The sequence below is a fragment of the Idiotropiscis lumnitzeri genome, chromosome 10 (genome assembly GCF_059441095.1).
Source record: "Idiotropiscis lumnitzeri isolate Australia: NSW breed Sydney's pygmy pipehorse chromosome 10, RoL_Ilum_1.0, whole genome shotgun sequence".
In the NCBI taxonomy this organism is placed as follows: domain Eukaryota; kingdom Metazoa; phylum Chordata; class Actinopteri; order Syngnathiformes; family Syngnathidae; genus Idiotropiscis; species Idiotropiscis lumnitzeri.
Window position 1 is genome coordinate 19,856,677 of NC_142400.1, and position 20,964 is coordinate 19,877,640.

General features: G+C 39.8%; 1 protein-coding gene across 1 annotated transcript in view; it reads left to right on the top strand.

Annotated features, from left to right (window-relative positions):
* Window positions 1-729: 729 nt before the first annotated feature.
* zhx2a (zinc fingers and homeoboxes 2a) overlaps window positions 730-20,964 on the top strand; it is a 41,739-nt gene continuing 21,504 nt past the window's right edge. The window contains exon 1 of the mRNA XM_088306779.1: window positions 730-1,129. The gene's annotated coding sequence lies outside the window, so the exon portion shown is untranslated. The remainder of the gene's footprint in view (window positions 1,130-20,964) is intronic.

The following is a 20,964-nucleotide window of genomic DNA, read 5'->3' on the forward strand; positions in this document are numbered from 1 at the left end:
AATTTGTTGTCCAAAACTTACCTCTTTTCTTTCACTAAAAATAAATTGTAAACTCCATGTTCAAACCATTTTACAACTTGGTCTATGTTGCTTTCCTCCTTCCCAAGCAGAGCTGGTCGTAACATATAAATGTGTGTTTGTGTGTGTGTGGGTGCGTGTGCGTGTGCGTGTGTCAGGGGCCGACAATTTCTATTAGTAGTGCCGGTGGGTCGAAGCCGGAACGGTACCGAGATTGCGGCCGGAGGGAGGGTGACTGTCCGTCAGAAAAGGGTCAAGTGCCCAGCTCTGGTTTCCACGGGGAAAATGCACATAATGACTCACAAACAAGCTGGAGTTCTCTGTGGTAAATACCATCAAACATTAATATTGTCAGTATGGAGCGTGAGATTTATAAAGCAATGACGCTAATTTAATATAACACGAAAGCAACACCCAAGTGCAATGGGGCATCAACAACGATATCAAGACCACCATCTGAGTTTTACTGACTAAAATCCGTGCATGTGGGCTGGGGAAGCGTGGGTTTGCCAAGGTCACTATCAGTTCAAAAATAAGTCCAGAGGAGGTCACTGTTGCGTGACAGGTTTCCAGGCGCCAAGGATCAGTTTTGTGTGTGCGTGTGTCAAGCATAGGACTCAAAGGAGCAAGGGGGGGGGGGTCAAGGGGGCGGCACAGGGTTGTGGAAGCCACACCCCCCTCGTGATGATTTCATATTCAATGAGGTCGGAACAGACGAGGGTAGGCATCAGCACAGTAACAACACGGACTTCATTCACCTAAACACCGGTCGTCATGCTTCATGGATGCGTCGGTACATCCTCTGTCACCCTGGCAGAAGAGTTTGCCCACTTTCTACCGCCCTCCTGTGAACTTTCCACGGCTACAGCAGCAAGCAGCCGCTGTGGACGGATACCGATGCCCCGTTGCGGCATGCAAATACGTACTCTGACGTCGGCGATCATGTGGCTTTTGGCGTAGATCCTCCTTGTGATCGCCAATTTTTCTCTCTCCTGTCGCCTGTTGTCTGCCTAGCTACTGGAGCTACAGTGGTTTTAACAGCTTTCGCTTATTCTGTTGCTTTGGGATTGTAACATACGCTATCTGAGCATCACGACAGAACAGTCGACAGGTAAGAAATAATTCTAGTTTTGGTTTAGCTCCAAAGTACCGCAAATCAAAAGTGTCTGTAAGCGCATTTGTCTCTGAAACCATTTCTGTCTTCTCAGCTTTTGCGCGTGTTCAAAACAGCCCCACGTCTTCATCTAAATATTTAACTTGTCTCACTGCGTGAACTTTGCTTGCCCGCTTGCATATCCCCACCTGCGCACTAAATGTCTCCAAGTTGTTGTTTTTTTGTTGCCATTCGGTGCCCCCCTATTTTTGAGTTCTACTCTGAAACGCCGTCGCCGAGTCGACAGAAGGAAGCAAGCCAGTCAGAGAGTCGGGGAACGAGAAACGTCGGGTCTACTTTTCCTCCTCCTCCTCAGTGTGTCGACATAACCAGCTAAACATGGCCGTCCTCTGCCGACATGTTGTTACGTCGCTGGCGAGAAGGAGGGGGACGTTTGCGGAGCGGGAGTGCGTTTCCCCGTGCCGCTATGTCGCACCAACGTCGGGAAGAGAGCGCTCGGCTTGGCTCCCCTGCCGGTGCATCCGCACAGGGGTCTGAGTGCAACTTTAGGAGTCCCGTGTTGTTTATCTACTTGGATTTGTGATGTAGGCGGCGTAACGCGGCCAGTCGGTGACGCCTCCTCCCTGCCGGGCGCAGGCTGAGGCTGCTTGCAGTCTCGCTGACTGGGGCTCACTTTCACTGCAGTGACGTGTGGGCCGCTGCAAGACGCCAGGCGCGGTTCTTTCTGTTCCCAATGTCAACTTTGGGACAGGCGTATTGCCTCTCGTTTTAAATAACACGTTGCAGCGCCCTGTGATTCTTTGCTGGTGGTGGTGGCATCTTTGCATCCCGATTGCCAACCCTGAGCAAAATCACTGACAGAAACTGGGCAAACATATTTCACAATAATAGAACCACAATTTTGCCTTTTCTCGCGATATATTTACTTGCTTGATCTGTCATCATAGGAGCAGAATGTCATTTTAAGCAGATGCCAGGACAGGTTCATCAAGTACCTTAAAATAACGAAACAGAAAATGGACTCAATTAAAAACCCTACTTTTAAGGATTATTCGTTCGTCTTACAATATTTTTTATCAGAGATGCTGTCTGTTTTATAGAGGTGTTGATTTAAAATGCACTGAAATTTTGGAGAGTCTTGTATGTTGTCTCTTGTGTAGCAGACTATCAGATACACCTTAAGTATGATGGGGTGAATCACTACCAAATCGCATCTACACAAATTAATATTTCATTGTTATAGTCTCAATAAAACCAAGTTTGTTTACATTTCCCTTAATCACCAAAGAGTCTGAAATGGCTCCACAAGCCTACAGTTCACAAAGATTGACACTATTTCCTCGTCTAAACCCGTTTGGGAAGAGAAAAACTCCCAGGAAACCCATTTTGAGAAAAATAACACTTGAAAAGGAATCATAGATTAAGGGATCTCCCTTCCAGGATGATGGGTATGTTGTAATTATGATTAATTCTAGTAATTCATACTTCTGGTCGTGTTTTTTTTAAAATTATAATTGGGGGGCATCAGATAGCCACCTCGGACCACATGAGTAAAAAAAAATACAATGTAGCGTATTTTTTTCATGTTACTCTTTTAAAAAGAAAAAAAATATTGGTATTTTCCAATTGGCTGCAGATAACTTAATTTGTTTATATTATTTTTTAAAAAGCAAACTAACACACAGAGTATGCATATTCACTGGTTATTTGTCATGATTTGTTTATATTTTTCATTTCTATAAAGTGTAATTGTAATTATTCAGCATCCAATGCACAATCGATTTTCACCAAATACTCTTCAGGAGCTTTGTGCCTGTCGTTTTGCTCAGCTTGTCAGATAGTTGTCTGGATGGTTATCTGACATGACATATTTCCCTTTTGAAGAAGTATGGTGTTCATGTGCCAATACCCCCCTCACACTGGGATGACCCAAGATTCTCTGTTTGTGAACACACGCTATTCAGCTGGAGCAATCAGCCCAACATCTAAGAGGGTTTGATCACAGCGCAGTTAACCCTCCTGTCATACTTTCTAGTACCTGCAATTCCTCTGGGTATTAACTTGTCGCCTCACACTCCTGCTCTTTACATGTGAAGAGCTATTTGGCTCATGTTTGTTCGCATGTTCCCCCGCGTGTGATGTGCCTAATCTGAGATCATGTGTAATTTAGAGTGACAGCGGGCTCAATTCTATTCTTGCAGTCATAAATCGGAGGTCTCTTGCTGATGAAAGTTAACCACAATTCTTCTGTACATTTTTTGGATGTGTTTCAGTGTGAATGTAGACCAAATTAGCACAATTAATGTATCTACTTGTGTTGCAAGTAAAATAATTAAATCCATACAAAGAGATTGCTGCTGATGACAGATGTATTTTGTGGAAGGGGGTGGCGAGTAGAGCGATGACGAAATTGCTCAAAGGATTACGCACGAGTGTACAGATGTCGCATCATCATTGCTACGCAGAGCATTTAAGTTCAACTTGAAATGATTTTATTTATTTTTGTTGATGCTAGCGGATCACACAGCTGGTTTTGTGCAGCTGGGAGTGATCAATTGCCATCAAATGCATAATTCACCATCAAATGCTGTGTAGCTCTCCTCTCGCCCTAAGTCAACTGGGATAGATTGTACGTGACATGGAACAAGATAAAGCAGTATATGAAATGGATGAATGGGTCCAGACAGTAATTGTTGTTTTTTTATTTTATAAATTTGAGCTTGAATAAAAAAAACTATTGTTTATTCTATGTTATTTGTGTGCTGCAACCTCTAAGAATGTCATGGCCAAACATCCAGCTGTGATGTGATCCACTCTGTTGCTTCCTAGAGGCGTTTACTTCTCTACTTTAGTCAGAGAGTGGAAAAGTGAACAACACTCAGTCTGTCAGATTTTGTGGGCTAAAAACCTTGGATGCATATAAGAGCTGCTGTCGTGTTTTAACCCTGAAATAGAATCAAAACACAAAGATCTCTTTTAGCACAATCAAATTCCAATTTTACAACTTAAATGTGAGATCTACTGTTTTGGATTAACGTTGTACATTCAGTCGAATGAGCTCAATGCATTTTGTTTGTTGGTGGTCATCTGCAGCAGCATAAAAAATATTTTGTTGCGCAAATCTGTTTGCATCTTTTATAAGAATAATAATATATATACTGTATTGTATCAATGGAAGGTTAATCATGCTGTGATGAAATCCATAGACAAAATGGACAAAAATCTTTGTTTTGATTCAGTTTTTTTAATATGCATGTATTTCTTTTATCGTGTGGTTGGAGGAGTTTGGTGTGGAAAAATGATTTCCTGTGAGACAGCCATTGGCCCCAGCTCCATCAGACTCCTTTGAAATGTGCTAGAACCAATACAGTGAACCAACATCAGTGAGCTCTGACCGTTCAAACGTTCGTCAGCGTGATCGGACAAAAACTTTCAGACACACTATTATATCCTGTTGGAAGTATTCCCAGAAGCTTGACTACTTGCATGAGGGAGACCATCTCCACACCATCTTCCATTTTCAGTTGCTCTAAATTTAATGACCAAGTGTCCCAATATTTATTTAGATTTTATAAATATCAATCAGGCAATATACAGTAGAGCACAATTAGATGGCCCTGGAGACATTGGAAAGAAGTTTTTTGTGTGTGTGTGGGTGTGCGTGCGTGGGGGGGTGTGCGTGTGCGTGTGTGTGGGGGTGGGTGTGTGTGTGTGTGTGTGTGTGTGTGTGTGTGAGATGATATAGCTGTTAGTTTAAAGCGTTGTTGTTGACTTTTTACATTTGTTTTGGAGTGCGACCGTCACTCTACATTTTTAATACTTGTCATGGTTGCCGTCATTCTCTGTGTGCTCATGCTTATTTATCCCGTGGCATATCGCCCATTACATCTATTTTCGTCTTTTTGGCTGACTTGCAGCATTTTCTTTGCCGACATCAATAACTTCCAGCATCCTCTGACTCCACGTTAAGTATTCAAATCAAGTTTCAAGCCGTCCTTTGTCTTTATGAAATGAAAAACAAGTCCTAGCACATTTGAAGGATGAATTTGCTCAGCTTGATATTGTGATGACATCACCAACAGGGACGTGATGGTTTTGTTTCATGTATTCAGACGTGTTGTTTAGTGACTAATGCTACCAGAAACGTTAGGTCATCATCTGTTTCCTGCGGCGAAGAGGAGTGTGGGTAGTAGGAGGCAGAAGAAGTTTCTGGTATGGCTGAACGATTAATCGCGATGTGATCTTTGGAAGGGTTCAGGCCCGGCAGCAAGAGCAACAGTGTAATTAATGCAATACAATACAATACAATGCAGCTTTATTTGTGTAGCTTTGGCGATCTCACTGAGTGTTGAAAATTTGTTTTCGAAGGCCACAAATGTTTCATTCGTGTCAGTGTCACAAATGTTTGCCAAATGTTCACCAACTTTTTTTTTTCTTATTGCGAGAACATTTTGAACAAGTTTAAAATTTCCTTCGGACAGCAAATGTACAGGTTGACGTCTGACGACTGTTTGACGGACATTTGCAACCTTGAACGAACCCTGACAAAAATGCACATTTTTCTACCTTTGCCATCAGTTGTAAATGTTCACCCCTCAGTGGGATAGGGACTTAAGTCAGCAATCATATCTTCCATGGTGCGAATGAGATACACGACTTAGAAGTGTTGTTATCATCAAGGAATTAAGAAGCTTAATTAACAGAGGGAAAGATTTGAGAAGCCGTGCTTGTTGCTAAGATAATTGGCTAACAGTAGCTGCAAAAGACTCGAATAAAGTGCTTGGGTGATTGAGTACACTTCTCATAGAAGTCTGTCTGGAACTGGGTATCCAAATTTGACCGGCAAAATAGCATGCAGTTTTGTGTCTGGCCCTATGTGAGGAAAGAAAATCCATCAAAAACACCCGATCTCTCTCATGCTTGTCATATGTGCGCCACCGTTGTAAGGCTTGACATCGATTTCTGTGTCTCCCAATTTGGAGCACACATGCAGAGACGATAGTGTGTGGCTACTTGAGCCATGACTAATAAAAACGCATTCGTGCAAAGGTGTCAAGTGGTCAAATATTAAGAGGCTGTATGTTTCTAACCAAAAGACAGTCGTTAAGATGTTTAATGATGAGTCGCCGCTGAGTGGTAATGTCTGCTGGTGCTTGTTTGTTATTGAACTAGAAAGCTATTATGTCATAACTAGGCATGATACTTACTTTTTCTACATGTTAACTCACTGTTCTGCTGTTTTTCTGGCATCTGTTGTAAATGTGTTTGTGTTTTAATTTGTGTTCTATTTACCTGCTAATTTATATGACGGCATATGGAAAACGCTTTGTTACAGCTGCAGCTGTTGTGAAATGCGCTATATAAATAAAATTGTATCGTATTGTATTATGTGATGCTATGAACTGCAGAGCAGGTAAATTTAATTTTATACGTTTTATTTATTTATCCATCGATATAATAAGTTGAGTGAGTGATTTAAGAAGTGCAGTCCATGTTTACATGTAATAGTTCATGAAATTAAGTGACGTCTAGGGAGTGGTAGAGCCACTTGATTATTGTTTGACGCTTTATATGAGAATTTGAGTGATTAAGAAGTGCAGTTCATGTTTGCATCTTGTGTCATGTTTCATGAAACTAAGTGATATGGCGGAATTGGCAAAGCTACTATATTTATGGTACAGCACACCTGTGTGGCAGAATTATGTTGTTGTGGTGGCGCTTACCAAACTGCACATCAACATCTTTAAGTTCATACCTATATTTTGTTACTTGCTTTGTTGTTGGTTTTGCTAATGGATCTTTTGTATATGCACTGAGAAATGTGTCATGAAAATTCAAATTGCACATATGCCCATTTTGTCCATGCCTGAAAATGTAGTTTTGTTATAGTACCCTGGTAGCACTGATGAAATTTTTTTGCCCACTGCAGTATTTAAGTTGCCCATCCCTGGCCTAGAAGATTAAAAGTATATTATGAATGAAGATTCGTGGCCCAAAAATGGATGGATGAATGAATATGGTATATCGAATACATTACAACACAGTCCTGAATTTTGATTTGACTTTTGAGGACTGCACTGTTGTGTTCGTCTTCTGTTTACATTTGAGTTTATCGAGCATCAGTATTGGATGCATTTCTCATTTTAATTTATTTTCATTCAAGTTCTGTTTAACGTAAAAATTAAGTGAGAAAGGGGATGCAGTCAAATTGCATTCTGTGTTCGATATTTTTTATAGCATAACTGCACTGTCCCCCCCCCCAATCAAACCTTGACTTTAGGTTGCGTGTATTTGTGACATCTTAGCCAATTCCTTCACTTGAGTTGCAATGCTCACCAGAGCGTTGCTTGTAAAAGTCAAAATGAATGAATTATTCATTGACACAACCATTGAATGACTGTATGGATGTGATAACTGTCATGCATGATGAGGCACTCAAAGTCCTGATTGTTTTCCGTGTAGTAAATTATGAGATCATTGGTATCTGTGTACACCATTGTTCACCGTACATGAAGGGAGAAACAGTTGGCAAATAAGGGCCAATTTGCCGATGATCTTTACTGATGGTAGAAGGACTATCATTGGTTTAGACCTACTTTTAAGTGGAGTTGTTTCAAGTCATGTAAAACATTACTAGACCACCTTATTTTCTTCAATTTCTTGTTCATTTTAACATCATCTGGTACCACTGAAGGACTCTCATGTACCAGACAGAATAGAACACTTAGATTGCTTAAAATGTTCTGCCAGTACATTTCCATCGCTGTTGAAAAGAACTTTTGATTTTGGTTGAAGAAGGAAAACCATGAAAAAGGGCTTGCTCCTTAGTAAAACTTTTTTTGATTGTCATCATTTTCTTTGTCCGAACAAATCTACATTTTGTCATATCATGCATTTAAAATATACATACTGAAGAAACCATATTATTATTTTCTATCACTGTATGTACAGCAGTGCATACATTTCACTGCAGATGATGTTTTTTATGGCCAATGCAGTCTTTCTCCAGTGAGAAGATTGTCTCCCATCCTCCAGATTTCTAATTTGGAAGAAGGCAAGGAGAGGCAGTGAATGTTCACTGACAGGCTCACTGCACTGCATCACGTCAGCCACGGGCAGCGCAATGCCACCCCAACCCCCACTTCCCCTGGTAGCGTGTGGAGGAGACAATTCAAATGTGAGGAAGGCACAGAGTGACAGGTGCAGAGATTTGACCACACGGTAATGGGTAGACTCATACATAAACAGTTTTCCTCATTGAGTAGTGGTATGTGCAATATCCATATACATGAGGTCATTTTAGCTGATGAAGAAAGACGACGATGTTGTCACGCTGACCTAATTTGAAGGCTGCTAGATTAAAATGAACAACCACTTCTCCCCCGCCCCCTTCCAATTTTATTTATTGTCATTTATTATCAACTATAGATAAAACACATCATCTTTAGTTACATGTGACTAAGTTGCAATTATCAAAGAACTGTCTTTGATTAATTGGACGTGAATACAAGGGACATTGTCAGTTGACTGCCTGGCGTGGAACAAGACATGAATTGGACACTTCATTATCAACTGACTTATAATCGAGTTGAATTAGAACAACACTCAAAGCGTAGACCTCTGTCCACGTTGAATAAACGTGAGTGAAAATAATTTGACAGGAGACAATTAGCATCAGTTTCTGCTGGGCTTTACGCGGTCAGGATTTTTGGAGGCGAGCAGCAATCACAAATCTTGGCAGGTAAAAAAACATACTTGACCTATTCAAGCAGAAGATGGAGAAATAGATCTATTTAAACAACTTGTAACTTCCAGTCACCCCCAACCATAGCGAAAATCCATGCATTGGAAAAAAATATTAATTTAAATCCCCCAAAATATAAAAAATGCTGATAGATATTAAACTTTGCCTTGTGTTACATTACGTTATGTTATGTAATAAATAGTCCAGACACTTACTTGCTAGCTATGGCAAGTAGCCTACGCCTGCTCCTTTTTGGCTCGTATTGAAAACTCGCGGTATTGTACAAGTCCCGGTGCCCACAGACCTTAATGACTTCTGACGGACTGACCAACCGATGATTACAATTCAATTCGGCTTTAAAAATGACCGATGATGGACGGGTACCCAGGCGTCTGACGGATGACTAATGACGGACCGTCAACATTTTGTCAAATGGCTTTCGGACTTACAAATACACTAACCTGGAGGGAATGAGGTTGTGTTTGCTGTAATATTTAATTTTGCAGATCTGATCAATGTCATTAATAGATTGCGCAAATTATAATATTGTAGTCAGTGGTTTTTTTTTTAACATCAAATCCTAAATATTAACCGATCTCAGTCCAGTCAATCACATCGGTATAAAATCTAATTTGAGCAATCAACAGCATGCGCTCTGACAGGAACAGGGTGCTAATGTAATTTCTGGATTAAAAGTGACCTTTTTTCATAGTTTGGCTGGTCCTGCGACTTCTACTCATATGCAACTTGTACATACTAATATTAGAGCTCGGTCTCGCCACTAATTTCCCTGTTCTCTAATCGTGTTGATAACAGCAAATGAGTTCCAGTTGGATTTGAAACTTAAACTTCTATGCTTTTGATTTTAGTTTTAAATTGTTTTCGTTAACTACCATCGGGCTTTACATTGAATCAGAATCAGAAAGCTGTTTATTGTCATTGTACTCAGTGTGCAACGAGATTAGGGAGCTCCCCTCTCCAGTGCAATACGACAATTTAATTAAATATATAAATTAGACTAATTAAAGATTAATTAATTAATAAATTAATTAATTAGACAATAAATACGAAATTGGATAAATAAAAACATTACGTTGCTGTTTGTGTTCTCCCCGTGCCTGCGTGGGTTTCCTCCGGGTACTCTGGTTTCCTCCCACATTCCAAAAAACATGCATGGCAGGCCGATTGAACACTCTAAATTGCCCCTTGGTATGAGTATGAGCGCGGATGGTTGTTCGACTCTGTGTGCCCTGCGATTGACTGGCAACCAATTCAGGGTGTACCCCGCCCCCTGCCCGAATTAGCTGGGATAGGGTCCAGCAACCCCCGCGACCCTAGTGAGGAGAAGCGGTACAGAAAGTGGATGGATGGATGTTGCTGTTTGTGTGAGAGTTCAGCATGGAGATGGCTCTCAGGAAGAAACTGTTTTTCAGTCTGTTAGTCTTTGTTTTGATGCACCTGTAGCGCCTGCCAGAGGGAAACAGGTCGAACAGGTGTGAGCTCGGGTGAGTATTGTCTTTGATGATCTTGTGAGCTCTGCTGAGGCACCAAGTGGTGTAGATGTCCGACAGGGAGGCGAGAGGGCGGCCAATAATTCTCTGTGCTGTTTTGATTGTCCTCTGGAGCCTCACTCTGTCTGCCTCAGTGCAGCTGCCGTACCAGGTGGAGACACAGTAAGTCAGCAGGCTCTTGATGGACGAGTGGTAGAAGGTAAAATCCTGGTCAGGTATTGTGCCTTTTACTTCTGTAACTAGTAAATCCTTGTTGTGGTGGCTCCCTCATGCAAACAGAGCAAGCTCACCGGTGAGACGATCATTTCATTTGTTGCCATGAGAGGCAGCTGCAAACTAACGACCTACGTCAAACATTAGTTGCAATGACTGGTACTTTTTCCTTCTATTCTTCTTCTTTTTGTTGTGACATTTCTACTTCTGCTTGCTTTTAGCAGTTGACAAACACTTTTGCTGCAGTACTGCCACCTTCTGAAATGGCGTGCGTCCGATAATATTCAATGATTTATGATTCAAATCAGAAATTTCTGATCTGGTTTTAATTTTTGATGGCCAATTCTTATCTTAATTCTGGTCACCAAAACATAAAATGTATACTGTGATTTTACATTCTTTAGTGTTGACAAGTACAGATATCTGCTCCATCTGTACCGCTGAATATTAATTTACCACAAACATTAACTGAAAGACAATCGAGACGTACTGAATACTAGGGCTGGGTGATAAACCGAAAATTTACCGTTACCGAAATTTATTACAATGACCGAAATCATTTTGCCCATGTCGGTAAATTCGGTGTTAAAAAAAAAGAAACGCCTTTTCTGTCTGCGGCAATGTTCATGCCCCTTTAAGACCGCTACAGCGCCTCTAGTCACGTGACTCCACCGGTCTGATCGAGAAAGAAAACAGACGTCGCTGTCGTAGCTGGCGATTGAAATCCAGAAGCTTTTTCACCACCCACAACACAACCATGCTGTGCTGAAAGTTCAACGTGAGTGAGAAGCAAGGTTCGACAAGTGACAACAGCCCATTAACGGAAGCGACACCATACGAGAGATCGTCTCAGAGGTGGACGCGATAGCCTAGCACATAGCTAAAGATAAAGCTCCTCTAGTTACAGTGGCGCGCACAGGATTTAAACGCTTCATGAAAGCCATATTTCCCGATATGGACTACATCGGGCCGGGAGCTTAGACATGTCAAGCATTTTGCATCTACATCCGACTTGTGGTCGGGTCGCAACATGGATCCCTGATTGAGCCTGACTGTGCATTACATAGATGACAAGTGGCAACTGCGCACCAGAGTACTCGAGACGGCACATTTTCCCCGATGTTGCACACTTGTTTATTTGGCTTGCATTGACATTTTCTTTCATTTTATTTACCATTTTTTTAATTTGCCATTATTTACATCATGAGAGCATCTTGGCGCAATCTTTTTGCAGAACAAGATTTTGCAAGAGGTACCCTTTTTCTTTGTGACATTGTTCAAGTCATTTGGAATGTTTATACAAATGATTTTTGTACTTTTATTTTTCATTGAAAGTAATGTGTACCAGTTGGTCAATAAAAAAAACAGTCAATATGCATTTCCTGCATTTATTTTGATTTTAGTCCACGGGGGGAATTTATCGTGCATTTATCGTTATCGAGGTAAAATTGCTCAATTTCTCGCGATATTGATTTGAGGTCATATCGCCCAGCCCTACTGAATACAAATACCACCTAAAAGAAAATAATATACTGCAGATTACAAGTTGCAAGTAGGTCTAAAATGGTATTTGAGTAGCTGAAGGAAAGTTTGGACATTTTCGTAGTTGGAAGCGGAAATTTTCAACCCAACTGGAACCCGTTCGCTGCCATTGCGACGCTTAGGGAACGGGAATTTTGGGTGCGAGTCTGAGCTCTATTGATCTGGATCTCAGGTTTTGTAAAATATATCTCCCCCACAAAAATGTGACTTATAGTCCAGTGCGATATGTTTTATTTTTTCTCTTCTTCATGTTGTATTTTTTGACTGGTGAGACTTTGACACTGGAGTGACTTAGTCAGACAAATTCCATATATGAAAATGAATGGCCTTCATTTTGCACCCGTAATAGCCAGTTTACTGGAAGAACATAAAATCTTGTAACTCAAATGCAGCATACTGTAACTCATCATATACAATACGTCTAACTCAATAACACAATACAAAATGTGTGGTGAACAGGATAGTTGATTCTGGGGCAGGGGGAATTTTTTTCATTTTGAGTCTAAGAAAATAACCACAAGAGTGAGTTTAGAATTTATTTATTTAGAATTTAGTAGGACCTTCTGTTTCATGAACAATGACAAGATGGCTGACGGGACCATTTGTATTATGGAGACTGGTATACCATTGTGACTACTAGGCAAAAAAGAGAGGATGAATTGTGACTAAAGAAAAAATGCATAACAAAAATTTTTTTCTCCACATTTTCACACCAAAATATCATCTGCCAAAAAAGTTTTTTGCTCAGCAAATGTACCACCTCCCCATGCATAGTGTAGCAATATATTGAATATTTTATGGGTAATGGAACATCACATCATTACATTCATTCTAAAAACAAGAACGGCGATCATAACCAGGCCTGCTTTTTACCAACGGGCTTACGTGGGCTAGAGCTGTGTATATTTTTTTTTAATTCCATCTTTTCCTTGCAAATGGAGGCATTAAAAATAACTCATCAAGATGACAAGACAGATACATTTGTATCTACGATACTCAAGGGACTATTAGAATTGAAAAAAGAATAATGATAATTAAAATTCTGTCAGTCACTTTGCCGCTGCAACAATACTTTTAGATTTTAGAAAATGACCCAGTAATTTCCAAAATATTGGGGTGTAAATGTTGGCGTCCATGCCCATTTTTGCCAAAATCTGAAGAATTGCGTGGGCTGTGTCTCCCAACCACTGGTGCGGTATCAATCAAATTTTGAATTTTGTGATCCGAATGAACAAATGTATTCGGTTATTGCAGAGTTTCCGCTCTTTACTTGAAATAATGTTCCAGGAATTTTCCAGGACTAATTTCGTCGGTTTCCGCATGACTAAGTATGACATTAAGTTAACACCCACCCCCAAAATTTGGAGACGTGTTGTTATCTTCTACACTATCTTATATTTTGTATATCTGCCAAACCTCTATAGTGTGGTGTCTATAAAAAATGATGGTGTAAGAAGTTTTATTTTATTTTATTTAATTTCAATGAAATGGTCAGGTTAAAATGTTCTTTTTTGGGGGGTGATTTAGGCCAACATAATAACCATGGGTTGCATATTGAGTTGGCAGACAGGTCTTCCAGGTAATTTGTATTGCAGGTGCCATGAAATTGATTTGATTCTTCGCTGAATGTCATGTTCTATAACTTGTGAGTTTTCCAACGTATGCCATGTTGGCCGTATCCTCCTACAGTGAGGGCAGACTGAACAAGGTCAAAGAAGTTAAACTCGTTCTCGTCTTCCGCATTTTTCTTACTAAAATGAAAGCTGAAATCTGTGTTATTGTAAAAAATATATGCCATCCTCTCTATTGATCTTAAATCGTGAGACTATACACAATTTTAAGGGGGAGAATTTCTCCTGTGTTTTCAACTGCAACATGCAATGCGGAGACTTTACCAGACCGTTTTGCACCATAAATGCGTCACTTGATTGGCGTTGGGGCCTCCTGCTTTTACTGTTCCCATTCATATAAAATATGGATTGACTTACAGTATGGTTAATATTTTTACACCTTCCTGCTCCATGTAAACGTTCAAAATGTGTTCGTTTAATGCAGAGGTATTCAATTAAAAGTCACAGAGGTCCAACCCTAAAACTTTTTCCAATTAAAAGGTCCGAACCAAAGTCCAACTTCCCTTAATGTCTAGCCTATGTTCACATTTTTATATAGTTTCAATATTTAGTCATTTTCAACAGAGCGTGCTTATATACTAAATATTTAGCAATGTTCCCATTAAACACCTTTGCCACTCAAACAAATAAAAGGCGTTTATTTCACATTCAAGAAAATGTGGCTCCAGGAACTTAAGGGTGCCACTTCCAGAAAAAAAACAGTAAAATATCTCCTGCAGAAATTTATCAAGTGCTAAGCATTGAGTTAACATCTTTTACCTTTTTTTTCCCTTAAAATCCAAGAGTTATCAGCCTAAAAAAACGGAAAGCCTAATTATCCAAGGAAAACAGGTCAACATGTTCAGTACACAATCAATAAAAATGGCTGTCCTCATGAAAAAGTAATTCAAAACACCACCTTTTCTTTTGAATATGTTTTTAACTTCTCTTAATGAGAAAAATGAGTTTGTGACTGCACTGCCAGTGACTTAAATCTGGGTTGGAACGGATTCAGGGCCATTGGGATTTGGTAGATTATTTCACACATCTGGCCTTTGTGTTTTCCTTTAAATAATGTTTGTGCAACCATATTTAAGCACTCCTTCACAACTTCCCCATCACTGAATGTTTTTTTTATGTTTCCCCAAAATCCATGATACTTTTAGTGAACATTCGTTTGCATGCCGCTGGGCTGTAAACGAAAATGTAAAAATCTGTTATACTGCACTCGAAGTTCGATGTTTTTGCGTGCGCTCACCTCAAACTTCAGCGGATAACTTTGCACAAAAGGGCGGTGCTTTGTTTCGTAGTGGCGCTTTGCAATGTTGCGACGGTTTCGGAGCACATAATGCACACTGGTTTTGAATCGGCTGCAGCCAGAACGAAACTAAATTTCTCCGTCCATTCATTTAAAACAACACGCATCGACCTTGCTAACTTTTTAGCACGGCATACTGTCAACAGCACTCTCTTCCGATCTGCTGCGCAATTGGCAGTGGATCATAAACAAAAGATTTGATTGGCTCGAATTGCAGCGTCAACGTTTGCGAATGCGCCCTAAAAAAAGTCATCATAGATTGGTCATGGGTCCGGTCCGAACCATCTGTCGGTCCGGATCCGGACCGCGGTCTGCCATTTGGTGATGCCTGGTTGTGTGATGTTTGGCCAAGTGAAAGTAAGCCTGCTCTGTTGCTGTGCAGAACATAAAATGACGCTTGAGAGCCCAGTGCAACACTTTGCGTTGCCCTAGAGGTGTCACGTGATGAGGTTTGAATTAATTCTGTGGCGGTCCAAAATGCTATCTCAGACACTGCTGCTAGAACACACCATGTAAGTGGTAGCAGTGCCTTTCCTCACCCACACACATGCATCCCCCTTTGCTCCACATTGGCTGACTTGTTGAACAAGTAGCATGGAGTGGGAATCCAATCAAGGACATTCTGATTCTGAAAACACAAATACACAAGCAGCAATCTTTCATGGGGCTTTAAGTTGCTATAAGGTCAGTTGGTCTTGTCATTTTATGCAGGATTTTGGAGCTCCAGTTTTAAAGACAGAGAAGGGTTTTATATTCAGTGTGGTTTCAAGTTCATAAGCTGTGGCCACTCCTGTGACAACTGCGTTCTCAAAAACTCTCTGTGAGTTTTTTCTTTTTTTTTTTTAAATAGAGCAAATAACCTCGGCCGAATTGTGCAAGTTGCTCAGCTCGCTCTGTGTTCAGTTCAGTATTTCTCCATTGCACACTTGATTAATCTGCCTGCCTCTTGACATTTGACATCATTTATATTTGAAGAAGTTCACATCCTTCTGAAACATGTCTTCAACATGTCTGTCCTTTCTCGCTGGAAGTGGAGTTGTCATCTTGTGACCTTCAAACATGAAGATACTGTACTGCAGTTTCCATCAGGGTTAGTCAGCTGTCATAGTTATTAGAGTGAACCACCACATTTATTTATTTTTTTTTTTGCGGGGAAACCCATCCTTCGTTCTTCACTAAAAATCTTCCCAATTTGTTGATTGTATTTAGTTTTTTTCTGAGTGACAAAGCCCCTCAAAAAGTGTTACTTTGGCACCATCTTGTGGAAATTTAGTGTTATAAGGTTTAATTTATTGCTGGTGTTATTTTTTTCTTCCTGCGTTTGTGATGTCGGGATTTGTTCCCGGTATTCTCAAAAATAAATAATTAATAATAAATAGTGCAACCAAGCAAACAAGTCTGTGAGGATGATGGGTGTACGCAAATGTTTGACAACATATCCTCTGTCACACCTTCTGTCTCTACCGTCTCTCATAGGATATTCTTCTCTGGGCGCAGTGTGTTTTAAGATAATTAGGATAAGATTAGAGGCAGATAATGGGACCATAGAGGGATGATTCATTTTTACAAATTTATTTTAATAATCTTCAACTTTTAGTAATTGCAGACAGTTTTAATATACATCCATCCATTCATTATCCGAGCCGCTTCTCCTCACGAGGATCTCTGGCATGCTGGAGCCTATCCCAGCCGTCTTCGGGCCGTAGGCGTGGTTCACTCTGAACTGGTTGCTAGCCAATCACAGGGCACACTTGGATGAACAACCAATCACACTCACGTTCACACCAAGGGACAATTTAGTGTTCATTTAAACTACCATGCATGTTTTTGTAATGTGGGAGGAGACGAGAGGACTTGAAGAAAATCCATGCAGGCAGAACATGCAAACTTGACACACGAAGGTCACAGCCTTAACATATATGATATATTTTTAGGGATGCTTTTTTTTTCTGACTGATAACAGTACATGTACCGTACTTAACTTTTCAGTACTCACAAAAGCCTGATACCAAGTAACCAATACCATTAATATTTTTGATAAATAAAATTTCTATTAAACTAATGACAATTTTAAAGGAAGACCTTTGATTTGTTTCAGATAAAACACTGAACTTTTACTCTACAATAGAGAATTTAAAGTCCAAAATAAAATTCCACAAAGGTGACGTTCCCTCGCAATCACATTGTGATCCTTCGCAATCATTTCATTGTGTAGGAACACAAGTCTTGACAAATGCAGCAATTATTTTGGAGGCTCTGTCTCAGTTGGCAGAGTAGATTGTCCACTGACTGAAGGGTCAGTGGTTCTAATCCCAGCTCTAATTGTTGCGTGTCCTTGGATAAGACACTGAATCATAAATTGTCACCAAGTTGGTAGTATGAATGAGAAAGCTTTCATGAAGGACTACATATATCAGCGAATAATTACTGTTTGAGATGCTGAAAACAGAGGATTTGGAAAATGTAAGTTAAATGGCTCCAAACTATTACTTGACTATTCAAATAGTTGATGATTAATTGGATAATCGATTAGTTGTCAAAGTAAATGATTAATTTTGACACCAAAGTATATGCATCGCTAGAGATGTTCTGATATTGGGGATGCATTCTAATTCAATGAACACCTTAAAATGTATATTAACTAGTGCTGTCAAGTGATTAATTTTTTTAACTAATTAATCACAAAAAAATTCCATGATTAATCGCAATTAATCACATTTTTCAACTACTATTTTTTGCAAAGCTTGTAACAGATATTTACTTGAATAATATCTTGGAATTGATGCAAAATCACCCAATATGAAGTACATTTAATTCAAAGACTGTTCTAATAGCTTTCTTTGATTCTTGAATCCGATCTAAATGGAAGCATCATTCCAGGCATTTTTCTTCGAAACATTTCTCAAAACTGCCCACAAGCCCCACACTCCAGCAGCGTTGGTTTGCAAGGCCCAATGGTAACTTGAACGTGGTGTTTTGTACTGAAATGTGCTAAAGATGTACAGCTAACATGACGCAATATTGGCAAAGTATGCAAATTATTTTTGAAGTTAATCAAACTGAGTTAATTGAGTTAAAATATTTAACTGTGTTAAAAAAAAAAGATGAATCATCTGAGTTATTGCTTTAATTTTGACAGCCCTAATATTAACATGCCATTTTTAGTGTACTTTAAAAGTGATATAGCAATTGTTAATTATTACACTGACTTGAATCTTGTTTGGCTGTTGAAAAACACGTATAACCTTTAGTTACTGTACCATGGTACTCCATCGGTGGAGTTAGTTACGTAAAACACTCGAGACCAGTGGTTCTCAAATGGGGGTATGAGTACCTCTGGGGGTACTTGATGGAAGGGGGTAAGCGAGATTTTAAATGAAACAAACAAACGTGCAAAAATCCTTTCGAAATAATATTTGAATTAATTAAATGTTTCCGTAAAAATATAAGGTCATAAAATGAATGTTATTTTCAGTAGGTTATTCAATTTCATTATTTAAAAAATGCAGATTCTCCCCCAAACTGGAATGGTTTGGACGCAATCGTCACATGTCACCTCTTGTTATTTGTCAATCACTTGAAGACGCAAACAATAGAGTCATGGTTGAAGTGTAAGTCTTCTGGGAGGAAATAAAAATGCAACTGAAGGCCAAACCAAAGTCGGCAAAATTCCGCTTGTATGTTAAAAGTTGTTTTATTTGGATTTACATGTGACCCACAAGTTGCAACAAACCCAAGGCACTGTAATTTTTTTTTTTTCTGTGGGGAGAAACCTGCTGACATTGCGCATCTGTAGCACCTTCTTAAGACGAAACATGGATGTCACGTTGGTAACATGAGGAAACTCTGAATTCAGATCATCTCAAGATATGATGCCAAAGCTTCTTATGTGGATGTCTTTGCTCGTAGCCAAAGCCAAAAAGCCATTCACTATCGCTAAAGACCTGATCACAGATGTCTGCTATGATCCAAAAGAGGACACTTTGTTGATTATTTTCTTATGGACCAATACAAATGAAGTTTGAAAGGTTATAGAGTTTAATAAACCAGACACTGATGGCATTTTAACCCAAAACATTTTTGCGCCCGTTCAGTGGCACTTGGCTGAAAAAAAAATATTTCTTAGGCAGTACATCACTGAAAAAACTGCTCGAGACCAACGGGTCACCACCATGGTGCCCAAAGGCAGGCATGTACCCCACTAGGACCACGTGAGCTAAAAATAGATCACCAGTGATGCGGCCATTTTGATGTGGAAGTGATCATTTGAAAACGTGAACACTGGCAGATATTTATAGAAGTAGTATGACATTGCACATTGCAATTTATCTGTTTCCTAATTATTGTGCGAAATCAATATTATTGTCGCTTATGAAAAATTTGCATCATTAATGATTAATAGTAACATGTAGCAATATAATTATTAAAGGTAATTTGAGCAAATCTGTTATATCTGAAGTGTGTATGAAACTGTTTGCCATTCAAATTGATAAGTAGCTTCTCGTTTTTCAAAATGTTGGTGACCCTTGCTCGAGACGCAGACCGTGTTTGGATTTACACAGAAAGAGACTAGTTTACACTAGTCACGTTTTTCAGAGGAATCTGAGTTTTTTTCTTTCGTTCTTTATTTTTTCATTTTTGCCCTTCCACGACTCGCTTCACTGAGTGGGATGTGTTGCTGTGACTCATCCACTTTGTGTCTTTATCATCATGCTGGTCCTATAACAATTGTACAGTAGTTTTCTGTGGCGTCATCATTTAGGACGTTATACATTAGACAAGATCTCCGCCTGAGCTCTTTTCTCACCCAATACATACTGTAATGCTAGCCAGTGCTTTTGCTGCCATCTTCTGACTCCCTCAAAATGACGTCTGCGCTCGTACAAGGCGCCATTCTCACGTAGAGCTGCACTAAAGGCAAAGAAGATAAGAAAGTCTAGCATGTGACTGCCAGGCTGAGTATTCATACAAATTTAATGAGCATCCAGACTGTTGGGAGTCGAGGCTACAGCATAGAGCTTTGTCTGCATACAGAAACCAACTGGATGACCCAGGTTAGACACACCATGGGCATGTTTTTCTTAAAATCTCCCAAATATGTTTACCATTAAGTTACATAGCATATAAATGCTTGGAAGAAGCCACCAGAGCAGTGGATTTCCCCCTCCCTCTACAGCTGAAAATGGTAGAAGCTGTTTGTGCCATTGTGTTTGCAGGCTTTTCTCTTTTTGTTTGTGACAGCTCGTGTTTCTTACTTTTTCTTTGTGACAGCTCGTGTTACTTACTTTTTCTTTGCAATGGCCAGTGTTTCTTCCAGCTTTGACTTGATAGCTATGGTATGTTATTCCGAGCCTCTCTGCGCACAGTTCTCCTAATGTCTCAGTGGGTTCTCGGATAATATGCAGTATCTGACATTAACCAGTGATTCATGAGTCAGTTAACACTGAATATCAATATCTGTAGCAGTTGTGATCACAGCTTACTAATATGGATATGGCATGAATTCAATGACACATCTGATCTCTTATTGTTTGGGCTCAGCACACAAGCGGGAGTACTGTATCTTCAGCTCCAGCGTATTTGAGCAGTTAAATCGTTTTTCCATCATGTAAAAAGAACTATCCCTGGTGTCTGGCGGAAACCTTGCTTCTCCAAAACTTTTCAGGAAACTAAAAAGTTTGCCGAGCCATTAATTGTGAATCGTCCAAGAGAGCAAGCCATTTTCAGCTATTGAGATTGGTCAAACTTTTGTGAAAATAACGTAACCTATGTGGCGGACTAATACTTGTATCAATTTGTGAAAACATGTGAAATTCACCAAATTTGTTAATGGGAGGCTTAGCCTTCCGCCGGAAGCACATTTAATTTTATTTGAGATTTTCTTGATTTGTATA